This window comes from Bombina bombina, chromosome 5 (genome assembly GCF_027579735.1).
Source record: "Bombina bombina isolate aBomBom1 chromosome 5, aBomBom1.pri, whole genome shotgun sequence".
NCBI lineage: Eukaryota > Metazoa > Chordata > Amphibia > Anura > Bombinatoridae > Bombina > Bombina bombina.
Genome location: NC_069503.1, coordinates 798352634 through 798379163, shown reverse-complemented (window position 1 = coordinate 798379163; position 26530 = coordinate 798352634).

Sequence of the window (26530 nt, the reverse complement as noted above, 5' to 3'; positions counted from 1 at the left end):
AAAGAATGCAATTTTCTGAAATGCCAACGCCCTCCGTTTCCCCCCCCATAAAAACCTCACCCATTTTTGTTTAAATATCTGTAAATCTTTCTGTTTCATAAAGACAGGTAGATTCTGTAATAAACACAGTAATTTTGGAAATGCCACCATTTTAATCAGATTAATTTTCCCGGATAAGGATAGAGGAAATTTAGCCCATATTGTCAAGTCATGAAAATTGTTCGCAAAAATCTGGGAATAGTTAGCTGTGTACCACTTATTGGGATCTCTGTCTAATCTAATGCCCAAATATTTAAGCTCCTCCTTTGTTTCTTTAAATGGGCAACTCATATAGCTATCTCTATTCTTATAAATCCATAACATTTCTGATTTATTTAGGTTTACTTTATATCCCGAAAATGTGCTTAACTTTTCCAGGGTTTGTATTAAGATTGGCATATTTTTCTTAGTATCCCTTAGAAAAACTAGGAGGTCATCTGCATAAAGTAGGAGCGTAATTTTTCTCTTTCCCAGCCAAATTCCCTCTACTTCCTTTCTGATATGTATAGCCAGCAGTTCAATAGCTAAATTGAACAGGTAGGGAGATAGAGGGCACCCCTGTCTTGTCCCCTTCTGTAAAGGAAAGCTATCTGTACTGCATCCATTAACTACTATATTTGCCAATGGTTTATTATATATCAGTTGTATCATTCTAAGAAAGTGTCCGGCAATCCCAAATTTGTTTATTAACGTAAACCAATGGTCCCATGTGATCATATCAAACGCTTTTCCTGCATCAATTGTAGTAATAGTCATGTCAGTTTTAGGAATCTTTCCATTCTATTTGGTGCCAGTAATAATCGATTGCCAATTGTAATTTCCTTAAATTGGTAGTTGAATTTCTGCCTGGCATGAAACCCACTTTATCTTTATGTACTAATGGGTCCATCATTACTTTTAATCTTCATGCAATAATACTCATAAAGATTTTATAATCATTATTTAGTAATGAAATGGGTCTATATGCATTTAAATATTCTGGGTCCTTATCCTTTCTTAGATTTTAACTTGCCCTGAATATATATTGCATTAAATAAACCTTCAAGTATTGGACTTATTTCTTCGCCTAAGATTTTATAAAGCTCTATTGGTAACTGATCTGGGCCAGGCGCTTTGTTTGCTCATGTTAGCTTAATTACTTTTTTGATCTCTTCTTGTGTTTTAGGACTATTTAAAATCTTGAGCTTATCTTTGTCTAATTTGGGTAACCTGATCTTCTCCTAGAATTCTGCTTTTATTTCCTGGCATATTGTATCTTCTGTGTATATTTTTTGATAATACTCAAATACTTGCTTGCTTATCTCCTTAATATTCACAAACCTCTCATTCCCCACTTTAACTGCTTCAATACATTGTTTTTTCTTTTTGAGCTTAACTAAGTTGGCTAAAATTTTTTGGCTTTACCGCTATGTCTGTAATAGAAAGCCCTTGTTCGTACTTCCTCCTGTCTCATTCTTTGGGACAAAAATATTTCTCTTTCCTTTTTTGCACTAATGTACTTTTCCCACCAGCTATTTGACGGATCGCTAAGGAATGAATTATAACAGTTCCGCACCTGGCTAGATAATTTTTGTTTCTTTTCTCTGTGATTCATGTTTTTTTCCTAATTAAATATGATTTTATTTCGCCTCTGATTACTGCATTAAAGGTTTCCCACAGTATTTCATATCTCTCTTTATATTCCTGATTAAAAACATAGAAATCTGTCCACTTCTGTCTTAACCATGTTTTAAATTGAGCATTCAATGCCAAATAGGTAGGGAAAAAAAACTTTGCCACATTACTCATGTTAGCCTTTTTAATTTGCACCTTAAGAGATAGGATGGCGCGATCAGATAAAACTATATCATTAATATCTGTTAACATCTCCATTCCCATGAGGAAACAATATTGCCCTGATCATCAAACATCTTAATCTTAGCCGGATAGATTATTGTAGCTTTCAGCCCATGGTTAATTAAGCTAGTGCATATTGGTACCATTTCTTTTCTTTTCTTTGATGTCTCTACTGAAAAATCTTGGAACATAAATAGATTTTTCTCTCCAATCATCACCGGCATTTTTTGTTTATATTGTCTCAAAAGATTTACCTTATCTTGAAAGTTAAGGTATTTGATGATCGTTGGCCTATTTCTCTGATTGCCATTTTCATAATTCCTACTGCCTTCTATCCTGTGAGCCCTCTCCACTTGTAATCCCTGCTGTGGTATTTTGTAGCCCTAACATCTGCGGTAACTGGTGTGAGGCAAACTTCAGAAAATCTTGAAATTTGCTCGATTCTGGAAACCCTATAATTCTTAAATTGTTACGCCTTGAGCAATCTAATTCTTCCAGTTTGTCTTGTATATTGGATATTTGTTTAGGCTGTTTGTCAATCTTTATATCAAGTCTACTATTTACATCTTCTAGGTCAGATCAGAGGCATAACTAGAAAATCCAGGGCCCTGGTGCAAGAATCCATAAAGGGCCCCCCCGTCATTGACATTCATAAGGACCCACAGTCATTTATGTTCACACAGACATATGGCTTCTGCAATATTAATATTTCTGCTGCTGGAGAGTGTACTATCTGGCACAATATGTGTGATATATATATATATATATATATATATATATATATATATATATTTATATATATATATAGTATACACATATAATAATAGTATGTTTTACAAATTGCTAGATGTATTTTCACAATATTTCAAATATTTTATGCATTGGTTTTTCACACTGAAGTATAGCAGGTATCCTTTATTAAGCATTGTCAGATAAAAGCTAAAGTAGGACATAGGAGCATCTTTAGAATGTTTCAGCAGATATCTTATCAAAATCTTAAGTCCCAGCTTCACTCCATCTAGTCTCTGAAATAAATATTCAGGTTTATTGATACACTTTCTCCATATGACAGAGCAGTATAGCATAAGGTATCACTTTCTCCATAATACCGAGTAGTATAGCATAAGATACTACTCTCCATATTACAGAGCAGTTAAGCATAATAATATGCCACTATCTCCATATGATAGAGCAATATAGCATAAGGTACCACTATCTCCATATTACAGAGCAGTTAAGCATAAATACCACTCTCTCCATATGACAGAACAGTATAGCATAAGATACCACGCTCTCCATATCAAAGATACAGCTTCCTCCATCATCAGCCATTAAAACTCTGCTCTTTGCCTTCCACAGCTAATCAATGATTTGGCTTAGCTAATTCTTCGAATCATATTAGTGCACTGACCCCTGATCCCAATTCCACCACTTAAAGAAACCTTCCTAAAAGAGACATTAAACTCACAATTGATTGCCCCATAAATATGTTAATTATGCATAGTTTATAAAAAGCACAAGATAGAAGAAGATATGTCTAAAACAAAACATCTACGGTAATCAGAAATTATTCATGGCTCCAGCTAGCACTCTAGGCTACAGTACTCATTTCGTACCACACTGTCCTTTGCAGATAAGTAGGATCAGTACTGCACCCAAGTAACTGTAAAGTTTATAATGCTGCGTGCGTCCAACATTTTTTGTTCAAGTGAGTCCTCCACATCTCACAGCCCTGTCATAGAGCTGTCGTGTGAGTATCATCTAGATTTTAGGCAGCATGATTGGTTAGGTTTAGCCACTTACCTCCAGTCTCGTCTCACTCTCACTAGGCTTATTTAACTGGCTGCGTTACTGGCTACATTCACGCAGACAGCTCCTTCCTCCTTCTTTCCCGCTCAGCAAAATGAGCAAATGTTTCAGAGCGTTGCCATGGTAACCCGCGGCAACTCTCTGATTTAAAACTGTTATTGTTAAGCTGCAGCCGCTGAAATAAATAATGAGAAAAAATAAAGTTGAAAAAAAAAAAGTTTACAAAGTTGGTTGCGCTGGAGCTGGGGCCCCCCTGAGGGTTGGACCTGCCGGGCCCGGTCGCAATTGCCATCTCTGCACCACCGGTAGTTCCGCCCCTGGGTCAGATATTCTACTTTCGGCTTCTACAAGCCTGTTTGAAAATTGTTTGACTTCCTGTGAGAGTAATATTATTTCTTTTTTGACCTGGTCAAACTGTGGTATCATTAGATCAGAAATTTGTTTAACCAGCTCCTGCGAATCTATAGCATCTAAGCTTGTATTGCCTGTCTCTATACCATTATCGTTTACACTTTCATTACTTGCTCTAGCCTTTTTATCTTTAACTTTAGGCAGCATGGTTCTGTTTTTAGTGGTAATAAACCTTTCCATGTGAATCTATAATAATGTAAAACCTCTGTGTCAAAAAAAAACAAAAACTGTATTCTTAGGGGAGAAATTATCTCCACCCGTATCAGTGAGCGAGGGATAGTGTCCTCTCTATAATGACAACTAATATGTGACTGTGATAAAAAAAAAAATAATTAAAAAAAATAGTGCACTACGGCCGACTAAGGTACTTGTATATTTAATCTAACTTAGCTTTTTTTAAGCTATCACTTTAAGAGACTTTGTTTTTACCAAGATATTCCTTACCGCTTTAATGAATAGAAAAGCTCTATTCTACTCCCACACATAATCTCACAAGACACAGTATTACATACAGGCCAAAATATTTGTCCCCATATCCAGCAATATCCCCTTAACTGCTTAATGAACAGAGTAAGCACACACCCCTACAATACACGTTTGTAATATACAGAAAGAAAGGTACTTAGGTGGCTAGATCTTCTTATTGATAGTCTAGAGGGGTCTTGATAACTTCTTAAACCTTCTGCTCTTATTACTGACACCTATATGATCGAAATAAATCATAGCCTAAGGCCTTGAGCTAGCCTGTATCCTACAGCTTCTATCCTATCTGCTCATCAGGACTAAGGCTGAGTAATTCGACTTATAAAATCTTATAAGTGCATGTAGCTTTCTATACCTACAAAATTCAGCAACTAAACAGATACAACTACTAACACTGCTCTAGTTGATAGTGACAAGCCCCAGGAGATAATCCAAGTAACACAACATGTCTGCTCATTTTTCCAAGACCCCCACTAGTCCTGTCACAGATAATTGCAGACCTCTTAAACCTTCGTGTAAGTAAGGGGACCAACACCTTTGGCCCAAAACAGACTCTCTCTTTCCTCCTTGGGGTTTTTTTCCTCGACCAACAGGCCACAGTATTTTATCCCAATCTTCCACCTCCCTTTTTCTTCCCTCTTTTCCCTTGTGATAGGGCTTGCATTCTGGATATACCGTCCATACAACAGCTGAACACCTCTTTATTTTCTTATTAAAAGGGTGCACCCCACTGTGTCCAGTAGTAATAGTTGTTTAACCTATCACCATCCAGTCTTTTAACCGCACCTCCAGAGTTTAACTCCAGCCCTTAGGATCTGTGCCCAAATAAAGAAGAGAAAGCACCACAGTAGTACTCTTAGCTAACTTGCTGGATTAATTATATAACCTCCATGCATGGGCAGTCGTGGCTTAGCTGCCTACACTTAGCCAAGTCCACTTGTGAAATTACTTTTAATATGTAAGCAACTCTAGCTCCAAGTTTAAAACTGCTTATTATCTTTCGATGGCCATCAACACTATGGCCTCTAGTTATGAAGCTCCGGACGTACCTGCCTTCGCCTGGCCAATACGCTCGCCTAAGCTCGCCTCACATCGCCGCCGTGGACCTGAATACGTTCGCCAAAGTTATCAAAAAAGCTGTCAAAAAGCTGTGCACCAAGTACAGGGCGATGAGCAGCGGACTGTGATAGTTATCACTCATCCGATCTCACTGGTCTTCGGCTTTTCTACAGCTTTATTGATAAGCTGTCACTAAGCACCCACACTATACTATACTGTTCTACCCCCTATACCGGCGCCCCCAGAGCCCCCCGCAACGAAATAAAGTTATTAACCCCTAAACCGCCGCTCTTAGACCCCACCTACATAATACCTATTAACCCCTATCCTGCCCCCCTATACCGCCGCCACCTATAATAAAGTTATTAACCCCTATCCTGTGGATCCTGAACCCCGCCGCAACTAAATAAATTGTTTAACCCCTAAACCTCCGCTCCCGGACCCCACCTATATTAAACGTATTAACCCATAATCTGCCCCCCCTACACCGTCGCCACCTATAATAAATTTATTAACCCCTATCCTGCCCCCCCTACACTGCTGCAACCTATAATAAAATTATTAACCCCTAAACCTAAGTCTAACACTAACCCTAACACCCCCCTAACTTAAATATTAATTAAATAAATCTAAATAAATATTACTCTTATTAAAATAGTTATTCCTATTTAAAACTAAATGCGTACCTATAAAATAAACCCTAATATAGCTACAATATTACTAATAATTATATTGTAGCTATTTTAGGATTTATTTTTATTTTAAAGGCAAATTTAAATTTAAATTTGTTTTAACTAGGTACAATAGCTATTAAATAGTTATTAACTATTTAATAGCTACCTAGATAAAAAAAAAGTCAAATTTACCTGTAAAATAAAAACTAACCTAAGTTACAATTACACCTAACACTACACTATCATTAAATAAATTATTCCTATTTCAAACTAAATACTTACCTGTAAAATAAACCCTACGCTAGCTACAATGTAATTAATAAATACATTGTAGCTATCTTAGTATTTATATTTATTTTACAGCCAACTTTGTATTTATTTTAACTAGGTACAATAGTTATTAACTATTTAATAACTACCTAGCTAAAATAAATACAAAATTACCTGTAAAATAACTCCTAACCTAAGTTACAATTAAACCTAACACTACACTATCATTAAATAAATTAAATTAATTAACTACAAGTAGCTACAATTAAATACAATTAAATAAACTAACTAAAGTACAAAACCCCCCCACTAAATTACAGAAAATAAAAAAAGATTACAAGAATTTTAAACTAATTACACCTAATCTAAGCTCCCTAATAAAATAATATAAAAAAAATAATAATAAAAGTCCCTACCCTATACTACATTACAAAGTAACCAGCTCTTTTACCAGCCCTTAAAAGGGCTTTTTGTGGGGCATGCCCCAAAGTAATCAGCTCTTTTGCCTGTAAAAAAAAATACAACCCCCCCAACATTAAAAACCACCACCTACATACCCCTACTCTAACCCACCCAACCCCCCCTTAAATAAACCTAACACTACCCCCCTGAAGATCTCCCTACCTTGAGTCATGTTCACCCAGCCGGGTCGAAGTCATCATCCAAGGGGCGGGGAAGATGTCTTCCATCCGATAGAAGTTTTCATCCAAGGGGCGCTGAAGAGGTCTTCCATCCGATAGAAGTCTTCATCCAGGCTTTAATCTTCAATCTTTATCCATCCGGAGCGGAACGAAGCCATCTTCAATGCAGCCGACGCGGAGCCATCCTTTTCTAACGATGCCTACTCACTGAATGAATATTAATTTAAGTGACGTCATCCAAGATGGCGTCCCTCGAATTCCGATTGGCTGATAGGATTCTATCAGCCAATCACAATTAAGGTAGGAAAAATCAGATTGAAGTTCAATCCGATTGGCTGATCCAATCATATAAATATAGTATAGGGGTCGGCGGTGTTAGGGGCAGCAGATTAGGGGTACATGGGGATAATGTTGGTTGCGGCGGTGTACGGAGCGGCAGATTAGGGGTTAATAATAAAATGCAGGGATCAGCGATAGCAGGGGCAGCAGATTAGCGGTTGATAAGTGTAAGGTTAGGGGTGTTTAGACTCGGGGTACATGTTAGAGTGTTAGGTGCAGACGTAGGAAGTGTTTCCCCATAGCAAACAATGGGGCTGCGTTAGGAGCTGAACGCGGCTTTTTTGCAGGTGTTAGGTTTTTTTTCAGCTCAAACAGCCCCATTGTTTTCTATGGGGGAATCGTGCACGAGCACGTTTTTGAAGCTGGCCGCGTCCGTAAGCACCGCTGGTATCGAGAGTTGAAGTTGCGTTAAATATGCTCTACGCTCCTTTTTTGGAGCCTAACGCAGCCATTCTGTGAACTCTCAATACCAGCGGTATTTAAAAGGTGCGGCCAGAAAAAAGCACGCGTAGCTAATGCACCCCTTTGGCCGCAGAACTCTAAATCTAGGCGTTAGGGTTTATTTTACAGGTAAGTATTTAGTTTTAAATAGGAATAACTAATTTAATAAGAGTAATATTTATTTAGATTTATTTAATTAATATGTAAATTAGGGGGGTGTTAGGGTTAGTGTTAGACTTAGGTTTAGGGGTTAATAATTTTATTATAGGTTGCGGCGGTGTAGGGGGGGCAGGATAGGGGTTAATAAATTTATTATAGGTGGTGGCGGTGTAGTGGGGGCAGGATAGGGGTTAATAGGTATTATGTAGGTGGCGGCAGGGTCTGGGAGTGGCGGTTTAGGGGTTAATATAATTATTATAGTTGCGGTGGGGTTCGGGAGCCGTCTTCGCTGCCCTGGAACTTTTGGCGCTGCATAGAACGATGAAGGCATTCCAAAGCCAGAATACCCTGAGACATGAATGAATCGAGCAACAAGGATGGTTGAACCCATAATTCGCCATGTATGGGGATAACTTGGAGGAAGCATTAATAGCATTATTACAAGCAAACTCTGCCCAAGGTAACAGTTCAGACCAATTATTATGGTAATCTGAGACATAGCAATGGAGGAACTGTTCCAGAGCTTGATTAGACTGTTCCGCAGCCCCATTGGATTGAGGGTGATATGCTGAGGAGAAGGAAAGCTGGATCCCAATTTGAGCACAAAAGGAACGCCAAAATCTGGAGACAAACTGGCTACCCCGGTCCAACACTATCTCCTTGGGTAACCCATGTAAACGGAAGACCTCTCGGGCAAAAATTGAAGCTTCAAGGGAATGCAATGTGACATTTCAAAAAAATGGTCAACCACCATAAGGATAACAGTATTGCCATTGGAAACAGGGAGCTCGACAATGAAGTCCATGGAAAGATGTGTCCAAGGACGCTCACTATTAGCAATAGGTTGAAGAAGACCCACAGGAAGACATTGAGGAGTCTTATTCTGTGTACAAATTGAGCAGGAGGCAACATACGCAGCAACATAAGAACAAAGACCTGGCCACCAGAATTGTCGAGTGACAGACCAAATAATTTAGTTCTTGCCTGGGTGACCTGTGGCTTTAAGATAGTGGTAAGTGTGCAAAAGTTTAGTTTGAATATTCTCCGGAACAAAACACTTACCACTAGATTTTTCAGGAGGTGCATTGGTTTGTGCAGCCAGGATCTCTTCCCCCAAGGGAGAAGTCAAATTAGTACATATGGTAGCCAAAATATGGTCAGGAGGTATAACTGGAGTATGTACAGACTCCTCCTTGGACAGAGGGGAAAATTGTCGAGAGAGGGCATCAGCCCTAACATTCTTACTACCAGGCAGGTAGGAGACCACATAATTAAACTGAGACAAAAATAGCGCCCATCTGGCCTGTTGGGGCAGCAAAATTTTGCTTCAGATAGATAAGTTCTTGTGGTCAGTAAGAATGAGCACTGGCACGCTAGTGCCTTCAAGAAGATGCCTCCGATCCTTGAGTGCCAAAATTATGGCAAGTAATTCCTTGTCGCCAATTTCATAATTTCACTCCGCTGGAGACAATTTCTTAGAAAAGAAACCACATGGATGCAAGGAACCGTCAGGCGTAGGACGTTGAGACAAGAGGGCACCTACTCCAGTCTTAGACGCATCAACCTCAAGAACGAAAGGAAGGACAGGGTTAGGATGAGCCAGAACTGGAGCGGCAGCAAAGGCAGTCTTAAGACTATCAAAGGACTTAATGGCAGTAGGTGACCAATGGAGTGGATCATTCTCTTTACGGGTCATGTCTGTGATAGGTTTGACAAAGGAAGAAAAGTTTTTAATAAACTTTCTATAGTAATTGGCGAACCCCAAAAAATGTTGAATAGACCGAAGACAAACTGGGTGAGGCCACTGCAGAACTGCAGATAACTTGTCAGGATCCATGGAGAACCCTGCAACAGAGATAATATAACCTAGGAAGGTTACTTGAGTCTGATGGAACTCACATTTCTCGAGTTTACAAGACAGGCCATTCTCACATAGTCTCTGAAGAACCCGTGTAACATCAGAACGCTGAGCCTCAAGTGTGGGTGAGTGTATGAGGATGTCGTCCAAGTACACCACAACACACTGTTGCAACATATCTCGTAGGACATCATTAATAAATTCCTGGAAAACAGCAGGAGCATTACATAGGCCAAAGAACATTACAAGATACTCATAATGCCCGCTCCTGGTGTTAAATGCTGTTTTCCATTCGTGGCCCTCCTTGATCCTAACAAGATTGTACACTCCTCTCAAATCAAGTTTAGTAAAGACCGTAGCTCCCTTGAGGCGGTCAAAGAGTTCCGTAAAGAGCGGAATAGGGTAAGCATTCTTAATGGTAAGATGATTAAGACCCCTATAATTGATGCATGGTCTTAACTCGCCACCCTTTTTCTTCACAAAGAAGAAGCCAGCCCCTGCAGGAGAGCAGTATTTGCATATGATTCCCCATGACAAAGCATCTGCAATATATTTCTCCATAGCACAATTCTCCGCAACAGACAGAGGGTAAACCCGGCCCGAGGAGAAATGGCTCTGGGTTGCAGGTCTATGGCACAATCGTAAGACCGGTGAGGAGGCAACATAACGGCACACACCTTATCAAAAACATCTAGGAACTCTCGGTACTCCTCTGGCAATTGAGATACTGAAGAAGTGCACAAGACTTTAACTGGTTTCCGAAGACAAGTGGAAATACATTGCGGAGACCATGATAAAATTTTAGACCTGCGCCAGTCGAGACTGGGATTGTGCTTTTGGAGCCAGGGATAACCCAAAACAACCAGAAAATGCGGAGAGTTTATCACCTGGAACTGGAGGGTTTCGAAATGGAGAGCCCCAACAGCCATGGTTAATGGAGCATTTTCATGGGTAATGAGTGTGGTCTGAAGGGCCTGCATTAATGGCCTCAATAGCAAGTGGAATGGACCGAGGCAAAACAGGAATGGAGTGCTTCGATACAAAAGCACTATCAATGGAATAGCCCGCCGCACCGGAGTCAACAAGAGCCTGGGTGACTATGGAAGAGTCCACCCAGTAAAGAACAACCGTGACCAAAGGTTTCTCATTTAGCAGTTCCGGGGATGAGGATAAACCACCCAAGGTCTGCCCCTGATAGGACCTTAGGTGTGAGCATTTCTCGGACATGTAGGACAAGACTTCAAAAGGTGGCCCTGTAACCCACAATAGAGGCAGAGCCCCTCCCTCCTCCTAAAGGCCCTCTCCACAGCGGAGAGATCCCAACTGCATCGGCTCAGCAGTACCTGGTGACTCTGGACCAGGAGGCATGGGAGGAGAGGGAGGCATGGGTGGGAATGAACATGTAGGAGACAACAGAACAGGAAGCTTCCGCATGCGCTCCTTGAAAGAGGGCCTCTCACTTAGTCTAATGTCAATTAGGATAAAAAAATTAAGAATGCCTCAAGATCTTCTGGTAAATCTCTGGCAGCAACTTCGTCTTTAATCGCATCAGAGAGCCCATGAAAGAAGGTAGCAACAAGGGCTTTATTGTTCCAACCTACCTCTGCGTCAAGTGTACGTAACTCAATAGCATACTGAGCAACAGATCTTGTACCTTGCTGAATGGACATGAGTCGTTTAGCAGCAGAGGAGGAGCGAGTCGGAACATCAAATGCCCTTCGAAAGGAGGCCACAAATTCAGGGTAATTTGAAATCACAGGTTTATTAGTCTCCCACAAGGGATTAGCCCAGGCAAGAGCTGTGTCAGAGAGTAACGAGAGGAAAAATCCCACCTTAGCTCTGTCAGAGGGAAACACCTGAGGTAACATCTCAAAGTAAATGCTCCTGTTCACAAACCCTCTGCACTGATTAGGATCACCTCCATAACGCTGAGGTAGAGGTGCAGAACCGGACATGCTCCTGGTAGGACTAGGTGCAGCAGCGGAAACAGGAGCAGCCATAACTTGCGGGACATTTTGGTTTAAATGTGCAGTGCGAGTCAGCAGGGTTTGCAGGGCTAGTGCAAATTGATCCAATTGGTAATCCTGTTCATCCATCCTGAAAATTATGGCAGGTAAAGGTGGATTATTAGCACCATCAGGATTCATGGCCCTTGCATAATGTCAGGGTGCCAGGAATCAGACTAAGATGAGAAGTGCAAAAATAATCACACCTTTATTAATAGCAAAAAATAATAAAAAGTCCACTAGTCAAATAACAAGCCAGGAATCAAAACCAGAGCTGGTAGTTAGACGAGCCGAGCCAGGAGCCAAAGCGAGTAGTCAGACGAGCCGGAATCAGGAACAAGGAGAACAGCAGAGTCAGGAACAAGCCAGAGATCAGGAACCAGGAGGGACGTCAGACAGCCAGGTAATACACAGGAGCTCTCACAAACAGGTTTGAGATAACTCAAGGGCAAAGCATACTGATCAGAGGCCCTTTAAATAATAAGTGATGACATCACAATTCTGAGACTGCATCCTGTCTCACACGGATGATGTACACCAGTCTGGCCATAAAAGGAAGTGCAGGAAATGAGCAGCATCACACAGTATGTACCAGAGTCAGCAAGATAGGTGAGTAAAATGGCTGCCAACAGCACATGACAAACAAAACAGGGGAAAAAAAACTGACAGTACCTTCTTTATTCAGGTCTGTTATTCCTATTAATATATCAAAAATCATATAAATCTGTTCCATAAGTAATGTTTGTCACAAATCTTCTGAAAGATATAGGATTTGAAAGGTTTAGGAGAGATAACCAGCAGTTTTATCAGCTCCCATATTCAGACATAGCATGAACAGCAGCCATCTTGATCGATGGTCGGACATGCCCCCCCAAATTTGATATTTTACCTCGACTGAGGCCTCTTTTGGGAGAAAGGTTCTTCAAGTGGTGGTGCCTGCTGTTTAAGTCTGCCTGTCTTGTTCTCCCTCTCTGTTCATTCTGTGTCCTCTAGCTTGGGTATTGGTTCCCACTAGTAATTGAATGACTTTGTGGACTCTCCATATCTTAGGAAAGAAAACAAAATGTATACTTACCTGATAAATTTCCTCTTCATATCTTAGAAAAGAAAACCAAATTTATACTTACCTGATAAATTTCTTTCTTTCCGGATATGGAGAGTCCATGACCCCACCCTTTAATAAGACAGTTATTTTTTACTAAACCTCAGGCACCTCTACACCTTTGTGTTATTCTTTTTCCATTTCCCTTCGGTTGAATGACTGTGGATTATGGGTAGGGAGTGACACTTAACAGCTTTGCTGTGGTGCTCTTTGCCGCCTCCTGCTGGCCAGGAGTGATATTCCCAGTTGTAATTAAATGACGTTGTGGACTCTCCATATTCAGAAAGAAATACATTTATCAGGTAAGAATACATTTTGTTTTTTGTAGCATCCCTTAATGTAGACATTCTATTTTCACAATCTTTTGTGAAAACAACAGAAGTAATCATGAGACAATCTTCAATTTGCTTACCTCCTTCTATTATTCTACCATCAACTGTTTTCAATTTTACTACTCCTACCTTTTTTATTTTTTTCTTCTTTCACTGATATTTATAAATAATGTTTTGTCCCCATGTTTTACTGACTGCTATATTCTCTTCTGCATGAGCTTTAACCTTCCTAATTAACTTCTTAGTTTTTTTTTTTTTTTAATGTTTTGTGGAGAGATTAAGTAGCAGCGTTCATAAGACTGCTGTTACTTAACTAGAGTTCCAGGCTCGCTCGGAAGCTGCTATCACAGCTTGATAAACGGAGCCCAATATATCTAATGAAAAGCTGGATTCCAGGCCAAAGTTTCCTAGTCTCTGGTCAATTGCAAGATGTAAGTTTAAGTTCTCACATTTACTGCCTTAAAGTGACAGTCTAGTCAAAATTAATTTTTCATGGTTTAGATAGGGCATGCCATTTTAAACAACTTTCCAATTTACTTCTGTCATCAAATGTATTTGTTCTCTTGGTATTCTTTGTTGAAAGCTAAACCTAGGTAGGCTCATGTGCTAATTTCTAAGCCCTTGAAGGCCGCATTTTGACATGTTTTCACAGCTAGATGGTGTTTGTTCATGTGTGCCATATATATAAAATTGTGCTCATGCACGTGGAGTTACCAAGGACTCAGCACCGACTGGCTAAAATATAGGTCTGTCAAAAAAATACAATAAGGGGGCAGTCTGCAGAGGCTTAGATAGAAGGTAATCACAGAGGTAAAAAGTATATTAATATAACTTTGTTGGTTATGCAAAACTGGGCAATGGGTAATAAAGGGATTATCTATCTTTTTAAACAATACAAATCCTATTTTTATTAAAGGACAAAACCATACATTTTCCTTTTTAACCAATTACATAATCAGCCTTTTATCTTTGCTCCTGAAATGTACAACACTCTATAGACAGTTTGCTGTTCTGCCATCAGTAGATTTTCTTCTGTCACATTTTACACTGTTGTATAAACATGTTGTGACATCTTTGGTTATTTTAATAAAAAGAGTGTCAATCCAAATCTAGTTTTATTTAAAAAATAGTTAATTAAGATACAACAAGGCACTCTTTTTATGCAAATAACTTTGTCTGCATTTCAATTTTGTAGCAGTTTGCAAGAACAGGAATGTTTTTAGAGAACAGCAACTTCATCAGGCCTGGGTGACATTCGATTATGTTGCTTAAACATTGAATACTAATAAAATGGCCAATTTTATTTTTTTTAAATCTCTTCTGTTTTAACCCTTGCTAGTAAAAAAACACACTATAGCAATGTTTATAGTTATTTAATAAATCTCCATGATAATTACTAAGTGCTAAATTACAAGTGGAGTGGAATTTAGCTCTCCTGCTCAAGCGTATATACAGCTAGAAGTAATCTTTTTGTGGGTTAGCGCACGTATCACAAGTTTAAAGTATAACTTCTGTAAAGAGAGAGACCTGACGGGCGCTAACTTCAGGACCTTGGATATCGTAACCACGCTAACTTTTCCTAATGATAGACTTCATTGGAGAGTGCAGACGGAAAAACCTTTGCATTTGTGTGCTTATCTTACAGGAGTTGAATAAATATTTCTATATATCTGTATATACCAATACTTACAGTATATCTATTCCTATAGATATATAGGTATGGATATATATATATATAGATATATATATATATATATATATATATATTATATTACATTAACATTATCACAAATATATATATATATATATATATATATATATATATATATATATATATATACAAAACACGGAAGGGAGCTGCACTCTCATACCGGACCGGGTACACATCCCATGACCCTGCAACATGCTCAGCCCTGGGTGCCACTGGCACTCACAGGAAGCTGTGCTGTCCCCAGAGCCACAAGCAGTTAACCCCAGACAGGTCTGGGTGCAAGAACCATAGGGAAAATTACAAAACAAATTAATACAACACACAGAGAAAACCCAGCACTCACTTACAAGCTCTCAGCTAAGATTTAAAAGCAAAAATGGAAAGGTTAGTCACCGCATCTGGCCAAATGGGACAAGCTCAGGCACCACGTCAAGGTCCTCTCCAATACCTGAGACCCTAAAACAGCCACACAATGCAAGCTTTCAAATCCAAACAAACTGAAAACAAGGGAAGGGTGCACAGGAATATGTAACCACCCTAGAAATATACAAAACACGTAAGGGAACTGCACTCTCATACCGGACCGGGTACACATCCCATGACCCTGCAACATGCTCAGCCCTGGGTGCCACTGGCACTCACAGGAAGCTGTGCTGTCCCCAGAGCCACAAGCAGTTAACCCCAGACAGGTCTGGGTGCAAGAACCATAGGGAAAATTACAAAACAAATTAATACAACACACAGAGAAAACCCAGCACTCACTTACAAGCTCTCAGCTAAGATTTAAAAGCAAAAATGGAAAGGTTAGTCACCGCATCTGGCCAAATGGGACAAGCTCAGGCACCACGTCAAGGTCCTCTCCAATACCTGAGACCCTAAAACAGCCACACAATGCAAGCTTTCAAATCCAAACAAACTGAAAACAAGGGAAGGGTGCACAGGAATATGTAACCACCCTAGAAATATACAAAACACGTAAGGGAACTGCACTCTCATACCGGACCGGGTACACATCCCATGACCCTGCAACATGCTCAGCCCTGGGTGCCACTGGCACTCACAGGAAGCTGTGCTGTCCCCAGAGCCACAAGCAGTTAACCCCAGACAGGTCTGGGTGCAAGAACCATAGGGAAAATTACAAAACAAATTAATACAACACACAGAGAAAACCCAGCACTCACTTACAAGCTCTCAGCTAAGATTTAAAAGCAAAAATGGAAAGGTTAGTCACCGCATCTGGCCAAATGGGACAAGCTCAGGTACCACGTCAAGGTCCTCTCCAATACCTGAGACCCTAAAACAGCCACACAATGCAAGCTTATCTTAAAGACACATTATCTCCTCTTGTTTGAAGATTCTTATTCTTTATATACATATTGTTTGGACGTATCTAATCATCATAATAATTAAAACATCATATTAATTAAAACATTTCTGATATAATGAATCTATCTATCATAAAAATGTCATTAAAACAATAACGAAGTTGAAATAATATACCTTGTAAACTCCTAACTTTATATAATTGTTTCAATTTGTTTCAATTGTTTCTTTCTACTAAGTAATATTGATGTTGATGTTAATACTGTTAATACTGTTGTATTTTACATAATAGAAAAATATTAAAAGGATATTATATAGAGTATTAGATATAGAGTTTTGGAAAAAAACTAGAAAAGAATTGAGAATTATATGATGTGATAAAATTATTGTGTGATAAAAATATATATATTTTTTTTAAACAACTTTATTGAATAATGAATAGTGTGATACATGTAATAGGAGACGCAACTCCATGTTGTTTACATATCCAACAGTTGTCCAGTTTTTGTTATCCTAATATCTAATACAAAATATATTAACTTTCTAGAAATCTCTGAATATTAAACGTATTTTCGTTGGGGAGTTTCTAGTTGCTTCATCAAAGTCCTTAGAAGGGGTTTGAACTCCCAAGATTGCAAAAAAGAATCAATAAAGATAAAAATATACGTAATATCAACATAGAAAAAGGAATAGGGGTAGTAAAAAGGTAGAGGGGTAAGAGAGAGAGAGGGAAAAAAAAAAAAAAGGAAAAAGGGGTCTGTCCTGCCCCGTCCCTGTTCCTCAACTAGTCTAGCTTTCTGTGGGTTGTTTTTCTTTAAGTAATTGAAGATATGTGTCCCAAGTCTGGGTTATCACTGCATAAGTATCCATTTTTCCATTTTTGAGATAATAGTATTCTTCTAGTGAGATTAATTCGGGAACCTTCTGAACCCACATAGTTAGTGATGGAGCTCCATTGTATTTCCAATTTTTGGCTATCAGTTGTTTTGCCCCGTTAGTCATAATCCTAAATAAGCGTAGGTAAGGTTTATATTTAATTTTAGGTTTTTTGTTTAGTAGCCATATTAGGGGTCTAACGGGAATATTGTTTCCATTATGTTTTCTGCCTCCTCTACTACCTGTCTCCAAAAGTTCTGGATGGCATTGCACCACCACCACATATGTGCTGCATTACTGTTTACATGTCCGCATCTCCAACATCTATTAGGTTGTGAGCGGAATAGACGGTGTAATTTTTGTGGGGTAAAATACCACCTATGTAGTATTTTGAGGTTAATCTCCAGTATGGAAGATGAGATAGAAGATTTGATGGTGACTTGAAGTATCGAGTCACTCGTCTGGGGAGTTATAATAACCCCCAGATCGTTTTTCCCATTTTTCTAGGTATGGTGGTATATGTTGGTCATACCATGTTGTTGTGGTCCCTATGTTTGAGGATGTAATTTCTAGCTTGTCTGTAAGTGAACCAGTTAACAAAGCATTCGTGTCCCTCTGTTATTAGGTCAGTTTGTGAACGTATTGTCTCATTAGTAACCATCTGTCGAATGGTAAAGTCCCTGTTTATCGAGTCTGTAGTCGAGGAATTTGTGAATGAATTCAGTGTAAACTCTCCATTCTCTAATAGGGATGTCAGCGGGGAAGGTATGGAGGAGATAAATAAAGATGTGTGTATAGTTTTTGTCCAGATCTGGTGGGTCTCTCTAGTCACCGGGTTATCATTATTTTTCAGACTAGGCTTGATGAAGTTACTCCAACAGAGACGCCCAAGGTGGGGTCTTTGAGATATTGAGTGTTCCAGAGGGACCCATCTCTTATGATGGTAATGGATATTCCAATCTACGATTCTTTGTAAAAATATAGCTTGCCTGTATAATTCCAAATTTGGTACCCTCATACCTCCTAATGTTCTGGGCAATTGCATTGTGTGTTGATGGATTCTAGGTGGCTTTTTGTTCCATATGTATTCCCGAAATGCTTTCTGTATAGATGGTAGATAATGTTTGGGAAGTGGGATGGGTAGTGTCTGGAGATAGTATAACATTCTCGGGAAAATGTTCATTTTGATTACCCCTATGTGTCCTAACCAAGAGATCTGTTTGGACCTCCATGAAGAAAGATCACTGATAATTGTTTGCTTAAGTGGTATGTAGTTCAGTGTGAATATATCGTCTATTGTAGGGGCCAATTTGATTCCCAAATATTTTAATGCTGAAGGGCACCAAGTGTATTTGGTAAGGTTTTTGATAGCTTGTTGGTCTATGTCAGATATATTTATATTTAAGATCTCAGATTTGGTCCTGTTAATTGAGAAATTGGATAGTGTGTGAAATGTTTCAAATTCACTGTTTAGATGTGGAATAGATATTGATGGTTTTGTAAGGGTAAAAAGCATATCGTCTGCAAAGAGGGAAACCGTGTATTCTTGGGAGTTGATATTAATACCGTGTATCTGTTGGTTATGTCGGATACTTGTGGCTAGGGTTTCTATAACACAGGTGAATAAGAGGGGCGATAAGGGGCAGCCCTGGCGTGTTCCGTTTCTAATTGGAAAAGGGTCTGACAGGGTGCCATTTATTAAGATTCGTGCGCTAGGTTGAGAATATAAAGAGAAAATTCCGGCTAGTATTTGTGGACCTAAACCTAAGTGTGTCAGGGTGGCTTTCAAATAATCCCAGGCAACACGGTCAAAAGCCTTTTCGGCATCTGTTGACACGAATAGAGTTGGGATATTGTTTTTCTTAACATAATGTATTAGATGGAGGGCCCTGACCGTGTTGTCTTTAGCCTCTCGACCAGGCACAAAGCCAACTTGGTCTTGATGAATAATACTGGGGAGAATTTTATTTAGTCTAAGGGCTAGTATTTTCGCGTAAATTTTGATGTCTGTGTTCAGTAGTGAGATTGGGCGGTAGTTTGCGGGGAGGGAAGGAGACTTGTTAGGTTTTGGTAGTAAAATAATATGAGCTTCAAGTGCTCTTGCCGAAAAGGCTTCTGTGTTGTCTATATATTGGAAGTAATTTAAGAGGTGAGGTGTTAGTGTGTCTCTGAATATGGAATAGTATTTATGGCCAAAGCCATCTGGGACCGGTGTTTTTCCAGTTGGTAGATCTTTGATGACTTGGTTTACTTCCTCTAAAGATAGAGGGGCTTCCAGTTCCTCTTTTTGTTCGGGTGTAATATTGGGCATTTTTAATTGACTAAGGTATGTATCTATCTCTTGTAAGCGCGCTTGTGTGTCCGTGGTATGTTTGTTGTAGTCATTGCTGATATTATATAATTTTTGAAAAAATCTTTGAAATGTATAGGCTATATGTCGGGTAGAATGCTGTGTATGTCCATTTTCATCGGTAATGTGTAATATGTATTTTTTATGTGCTTTATGTTTAAGGTATCTCGCTAACTGTCGACCAAATGTATTACGGCCCTCGAAATGTTTCTGTTGGCTGTATAAAGCCTTTCGTTTATGTTCTTTTGACAGGTGGGAGGCTAGCTTTTGTCTTTCTAATGTAAGTGCGGTTAAGGGTTAAGGTATCTTTGTCTGAGGGCAAGTCTTTATGTTTTGTTTCCAGTTGTTGTATTCTGAGGAGATATGAATTAACTGTCTCTCTTTTAATTTTGTTGATATACGCTTTCATGGCTATCAATTCTCCTCTGACAACACTTTTGCGTGCTTCCCATAATGTTTGTGCTGATGTTTCATGAGTTATATTAATCTGAAAATATTCTATGAGTTTTTTTTCGATCTTTGTTACATTTATGGGGTCTGTCAATAGTGTGTCGTCTAGTTTCCATATAAAGTCTTTGATCGGTTTAGATGGCCATGAAAAAGAACTAGTCAGTGAGGCGTGGTCAGACCATGTTATCGGCCATATCTTAGCTGTATGAAATAAATCTAAGCTCCCCACGTCTGTGAATACATAGTCGATTCTTGAGTATACTCCATGTGGGTATGAGTAAAAAGTGTAATCTCTGAGTTGTGGGTGCAATGTTCTCCATACATCTTGGGCTACTATGTTCTTGAGACTTGTTATTGTTTTATTTAAATTTGAGGTAGGAATCAAGGAACGGCTGGACGAGCAATCCTTAACAGGATCTAAGGCTGTATTGAGGTCCCCGCACATAATGAGGGTTCCTTTCTGGTTGTCTAATAGTAGATTAGACAGTTTTCTAATAAATAAGTGTTGGTGAGAGTTAGGGGCGTATACTGAGACAAGAGTCACCGGCCTATTGTATAGCAGGCCTATTAATATGATAAAGCGGCCTTCTTTATCTCTAATGGTTTTCAGTTCAGTAAAAGGTATACCTCTTTTGACAACAATGCCCACCCCGTGTATTTTGTGCTTATGGTGTGAGGCCCAGAAGCCTGCGCCATAAAGGCGGGTAAATGTGGATGGTTATTTTGCTTTTCTAAAGTGAGTTTCTTGAAGAAACATCAGATCGGACCCTAAGGTGCGACATTCTCTCAGTAATGTGGATCTTTTGTTAGGCAGGTTGAGGCCTTTTGCATTTATTGAGTATAAACGTATGTCGTTTGTGGGTGAAGGATGATTTCGTTTATCAGTCATAATCTAGGTGATATATGTGATGAGTGAGCAGTGTGTGTGACATCCCAAACAATTGTGTATTATAAAAATCTGGCTGGAAACACAGGACAGAGCAGGAACATGACCCAAAAAATAAAATTAAACATAAAAAACAAAAACAGTATGTAGAAAAAATTAACATACTTTCAAACTTGAGGTAGCATGTCAAAGTCTAAGTCTCCAACTCCAAAGCTTTATACATGTATGAGGAATTAATATGAGTTTACCATTTTAACTCTTTGGCTTTAACTCTATTAATGTTTTGCATCATTACCATTGTTAGGGCCTCTTGTATTTGGTAGAATGATTCTCTGTTATGTCTATATATAATTAAATGTCTACTACATTGGGTATTCACCTCACTGTCTTCTTGTTAGTGTGACTTGCTTGCAATCTCCTTCATATTTATATAGTTTGTTCAAAGTGAGTTAAAGTGCTATAGCCTTAATGTATTTGTTGTTAAATTTGTCAAATTTCTTGGATTCTAAACTGTGTCTCCCTCTGAGATTTTAAGGATCTTACAGGGAGTGCAGAATTTTTAGGCAAGTTGTATTTTTGAGGATTAATTTTATTATTGAACAACAACCATGTTCTCAATGAACCCAAAAAACTCATCAACATCAAAGCTGAATAGTTTTGGAAGTAGTTTTTAGTTTGTTTTTAGTTATAGCTATTTTAGGGGGATATCTGTGTGTGCAGGTGACTATTACTGTGCATAATTATTAGGCAACTTAACAAAAAACAAATATATACCCATTTCAATTATTTATTTTTACCAGTGAAACCAATATAACATCTCAACATTCACAAATATACATTTCTGACATTCAAAAACAAAACAAGAACAAATCAGTGACCATAATAGCCACCTTTCTTTGCAAGGACACTCAAAAGCCTGCCATCCATGGATTCTGTCAGTGTTTTGATCTGTTCACCATCAACATTGCGTGTAGCAGCAACCACAGCCTCCCAGACACTGTTCAGAGAGGTGTACTGTTTTCCCTCCTTGTAAATCTCACATTTGATGATGGACCACAGGTTTTCAATGGGGTTCAGATCAGGTGAACAAGGAGGCCATGTCATTAGATTTTCTTCTTTTATACCCTTTCTTGCCAGCCACGCTGTGGAGTACTTGGACGCGTGTGATGGAGCATTTTCCTGCATGAAAATCATGTTTTTCTTGAAGGATGCAGACTTCTTCCTGTACCACTGCTTGAAGAAGGTGTCTTCCAGAAACTGGCAGTAGGACTGGGAGTTGAGCTTGACTCCATCCTCAACCCGAAAAGGCCCCACAAGCTCATCTTTGATGATACCAGCCCAAACCAGTACTCCACCTCCACCTTGCTGGCGTCTGAGTCGGACTGGAGCTCTCTGCCCTTTACCAATCCAGCCACGGGCCCATCCATCTGGCCCATCAAGACTCACTCTCATTTCATCAGTCCATAAAACCTTAGAAAAATCAGTCTTGAGATATTTCTTGGCCCAGTCTTGACGTTTCAGCTTGTGTGTCTTGTTCAGTGGTGGTCGTCTTTCAGCCTTTCTTACCTTGGCCATATCTCTGAGTATTGCACACCTTGTGCTTTTGGGCACTCCAGTGATGTTGCAGCTCTGAAATATGGCCAAACTGGTGGCAAGTGGCATCTTGGCAGCTGCACGCTTGACTTTTCTCAGTTCATGGGCAGTTATTTTGCGCCTTGGTTTTTCCACACGCTTCTTGCGACCCTGTTGACTATTTTGAATGAAACGCTTGATTGTTCGATGATCACGCTTCAGAAGCTTTGCAATTTTAAGAGTGCTGCATCCCTCTGCAAGATATCTCACTATTTTTCACTTTTCTGAGCCTGTCAAGTCCTTCTTTTGACCCATTTTGCCAAAGGAAAGGAAGTTGCCTAATAATTATGCACACCTGATATAGGGTGTTGATGTCATTAGACCACACCCCTTCTCATTACAGAGATGCACATCACCTAATATGCTTAATTGGTAGTAGGCTTTCGAGCCTATACAGCTTGGAGTAAGACAACATGCATAAAGAGGATGATGTGGTCAAAATACTCATTTGCCTAATAATTCTGTACTCCCTGTATGTACTTGGTTCATTTCTATTTAGGAGGAAATTTAGAGTATATCCTCCAGACTATTTCTTTTGTAGTCTGTCTATTTGATAATGCTCCATGTGTGGGTAGGTATTTATTTGATCTCTTATATTCTGGTACTGTGACTTATTAACTTATGTGTTGTCTTGTTCAGCTTTGAGTCTTATGCTAGATGAATCTTAAACTTTTACTAGTGGTATTACAAGTGCACATGCAAATTTAAACTATATACATTTACCCAGCAGTCAAGTAATCATTTTCATTCAACAATATCTAACTTAATTCCAGGTTAATTAACTCAAAACAACTTTATATAGGACCTTCTCTCGCCCATAGAACCATAACAAATCAAGTTCAACCAACAACCCAACAGTTTTATGTATTGTCCTTCTCCGTTGTACTCTAATATGCAAGATTGATAGTCATATAGCTTAGTGGCTAGCTGCATATTATACATAGAACTTAATCATATGACAGTTTGGTTGTATTATGATATATACTTATCAGTTCTGGAGGCAGATGACGAAATTTTCCCTTTGAGGGGGGCCTCCAACATGTATCCAGTGCCAATTCCGTGGTTTTTCAGGAAACTAATTAGGGATCTTCTACTCTTTTCTTCTTATATTGGACTGTCGACCATTGTGCTCTCTGGGGCAATGGGTTATCCATTCTCTGTGTTGATGGAGATGGTATGCCCTCTTGAGGAAAGTCTATATTCAGGCTTTTTGAGAAAGAATCCAAGTCATTGGGTTCTTTATAAACATGCGTTTTTCCATCTTGCTGTACTATGAGACTAAAGGGAAATCCCCAACGGTATTTAACTTTTCTTTCCTGTAGGCATTGGGTGATAAAGCGAATCTCCCTTCTCCTTTCAATAGTTGCAGGGCTTATGTCTTGGAAAATCTGTATGCTGTAGGTCTGGAATTTGATTTCCTTTTGTAACCTAACTTGTTTCCAGATGGCTTCTTTATCCAAGTAGTTAGCAAATTTGATAATTATATCTCTTGGCGGTTTCGGAGGAACTGGAATGGGCTTTAGAGCTCTGTGCACCCTCTCCATTGATGTCTCTGTAAGTTTAAGATTAGGTATAATGTACTCAAACATTTGCAAGAGATAGGAGGTCATTGACTCTCTGGTTGCATTTTCTGGAACTCCACGTATCCTTAAGTTACTCCTCCTGTTTCGGTTATCTAAGTCTTCTATTTTTAATTGGAGGGATTGGACTAAAGTTTCGTGTCTAGTTAGTAGATGATTGGCATCAGACATCATGTTGTTAAGCGTATCATGATTTTCTTCCAAATATTCCAGTCTAGACCCCATTTCGTTTATATCTTTCCTCAAAGAAGACATTTCCATTTTTATAAAGGATTTTAAGTCTGCTAGATCTGATTTGGAAGGTAGTGATAAGATATTTGACTGGATCTGAGATAGCTGGTCTGTGTGTGAAGTTGGAGCTGTAGGTTTCATCACTGTTTGTATATTGTCGTTGTCAGTAAGTGGTTGTGGATGCTCCTGTAGGTCTACATCTTGTTTAGGGAAGAAAGAGTTCATAATTGGTGCGTTTGTTTGCTTTTTGTCTGGATTTGTATTTCTTTTAGCTGCCATTAGTATTTGTGTAGATCTGGGTGTTAAGGCCCGGCAGGATAATGCTGTATCTTCTCAAGATAGTTTAACAGATAATATGGCTTTAGCAGGTTTCTTTCACACTTTGGATATAAATTTTGTTGTGGATTGAATATTTGTTTATTTTTCTTTGTAGTTCTCTGCTGTATATCGTGTTAATTACAGTATAGATCTAGTGGTGCTGCACGCTGAGCCGAGCTGAGACACCCCTGCTTCTCATGCAATAAGGCCTTCTTCTATTTTTACTCTGCCTGGCTCAATTAGCCCTATAAGTCCCAGCCCAGATCTATTTCAGCCCAAACTCAGCCTAGTTCAGAGTGTGTTTTTCAAGGTGTAGGAGTCTGATTTGTGCATTCTCGGGGCTCTGTGTAATTATTCCCCCATTTCTTCCCTTACACGCATTCAATTGACTTACCGCGTGGTTTAGGGTAATGGCGTCCCGATTCTCTATGTGCTCCCGGTATTGTCGGAGCTCCTCTGACAGTCTGTCTGTTATCGCGGCAGTGTGCTTTAGGCTGTATCAGACCCCCTCTATTTTGCGGAGGTATGCGGTTGATCTTGCCTTTCTCTCTGGCGTTGGCGGATTCTTATGTTTGCGCGTTACTTTCAACGGGTAGGTCAGATGTTTTTGTAGCCGCTCTCAATTGTTCCCTTCCAAGTTCCTCCGTTACATATTAAATTTTCCTCAGTTAGGGCTTAGTTATTTGGGTTGGAGACTGAGGACTTGCACGGAGCTTTTCAGAAAGCGGCCATGACCCTGCACGGCTACGCCCCGCCTCTCATGATAAAAATATTCTTATACAAAGATAATTTGGTGTTGTATAACATTATGCTGCTAAAAGAAGCAGAATTAATCTTTATATTCAATACACTAACTCCCAATGGCCTAAACGCTGAATTAGACCTTAATCCATTTATCTGAGTACAGATATACACATAACAATCTTAGTTCACTTCAGGAAATTACACCAATGAAGTCTTACCGAACATATTCCATTTAGATATGTAAAAACCAGAACATTAGAATGTTCCAATTAAAATCAATAGTAGTACCATTCTGAAGGTGAACGATAGAAGTATAATAAATAATAAAAATAATGAAAACGAACGCATATGAAATATATAAAGTTCTCATAGAATACAATTGTCAATATAAAATGTTATACAACACCAAATTATCTTTGTATAAGAATATTTTTATCACACAATAATTTTATCACATCATATAATTCTCAATTCTTTTCTAGTTTTTTTCCAAAACTCTATATCTAATACTCTATATAATATCCTTTTTATATTTTTTCTATTATGTAAAATACAACAGTATTAACAGTATTAACATCAACATCAATATTACTTAGTAGAAAGAAACAATTGAAACAAATTGAAACAATTATATAAAGTTAGGAGTTTACGAGGTATATTATTTCAACTTCGTTATTGTTTTAATGACATTTTTATGATAGATAGATTCATTATATCAGAAATGTTTTAATTAATATGATGTTTTAATTATTATGATGATTAGATACGTCCAAACAATATGTATATAAAGAATAAGAATCTTCAAATAAGAGGAGATAATGTGTCTTTAAGATACAAATAAAACAGGAGGAGTTACACTGCTAGCCCGGAACCATAAAAAGAGCCGTAATACACACTAATGACATAAGTCTTGATAAAGGCGCAAGAGAGCGCTGAAACGCGTAGACAGACAATCCTGTGTGGATTAAGA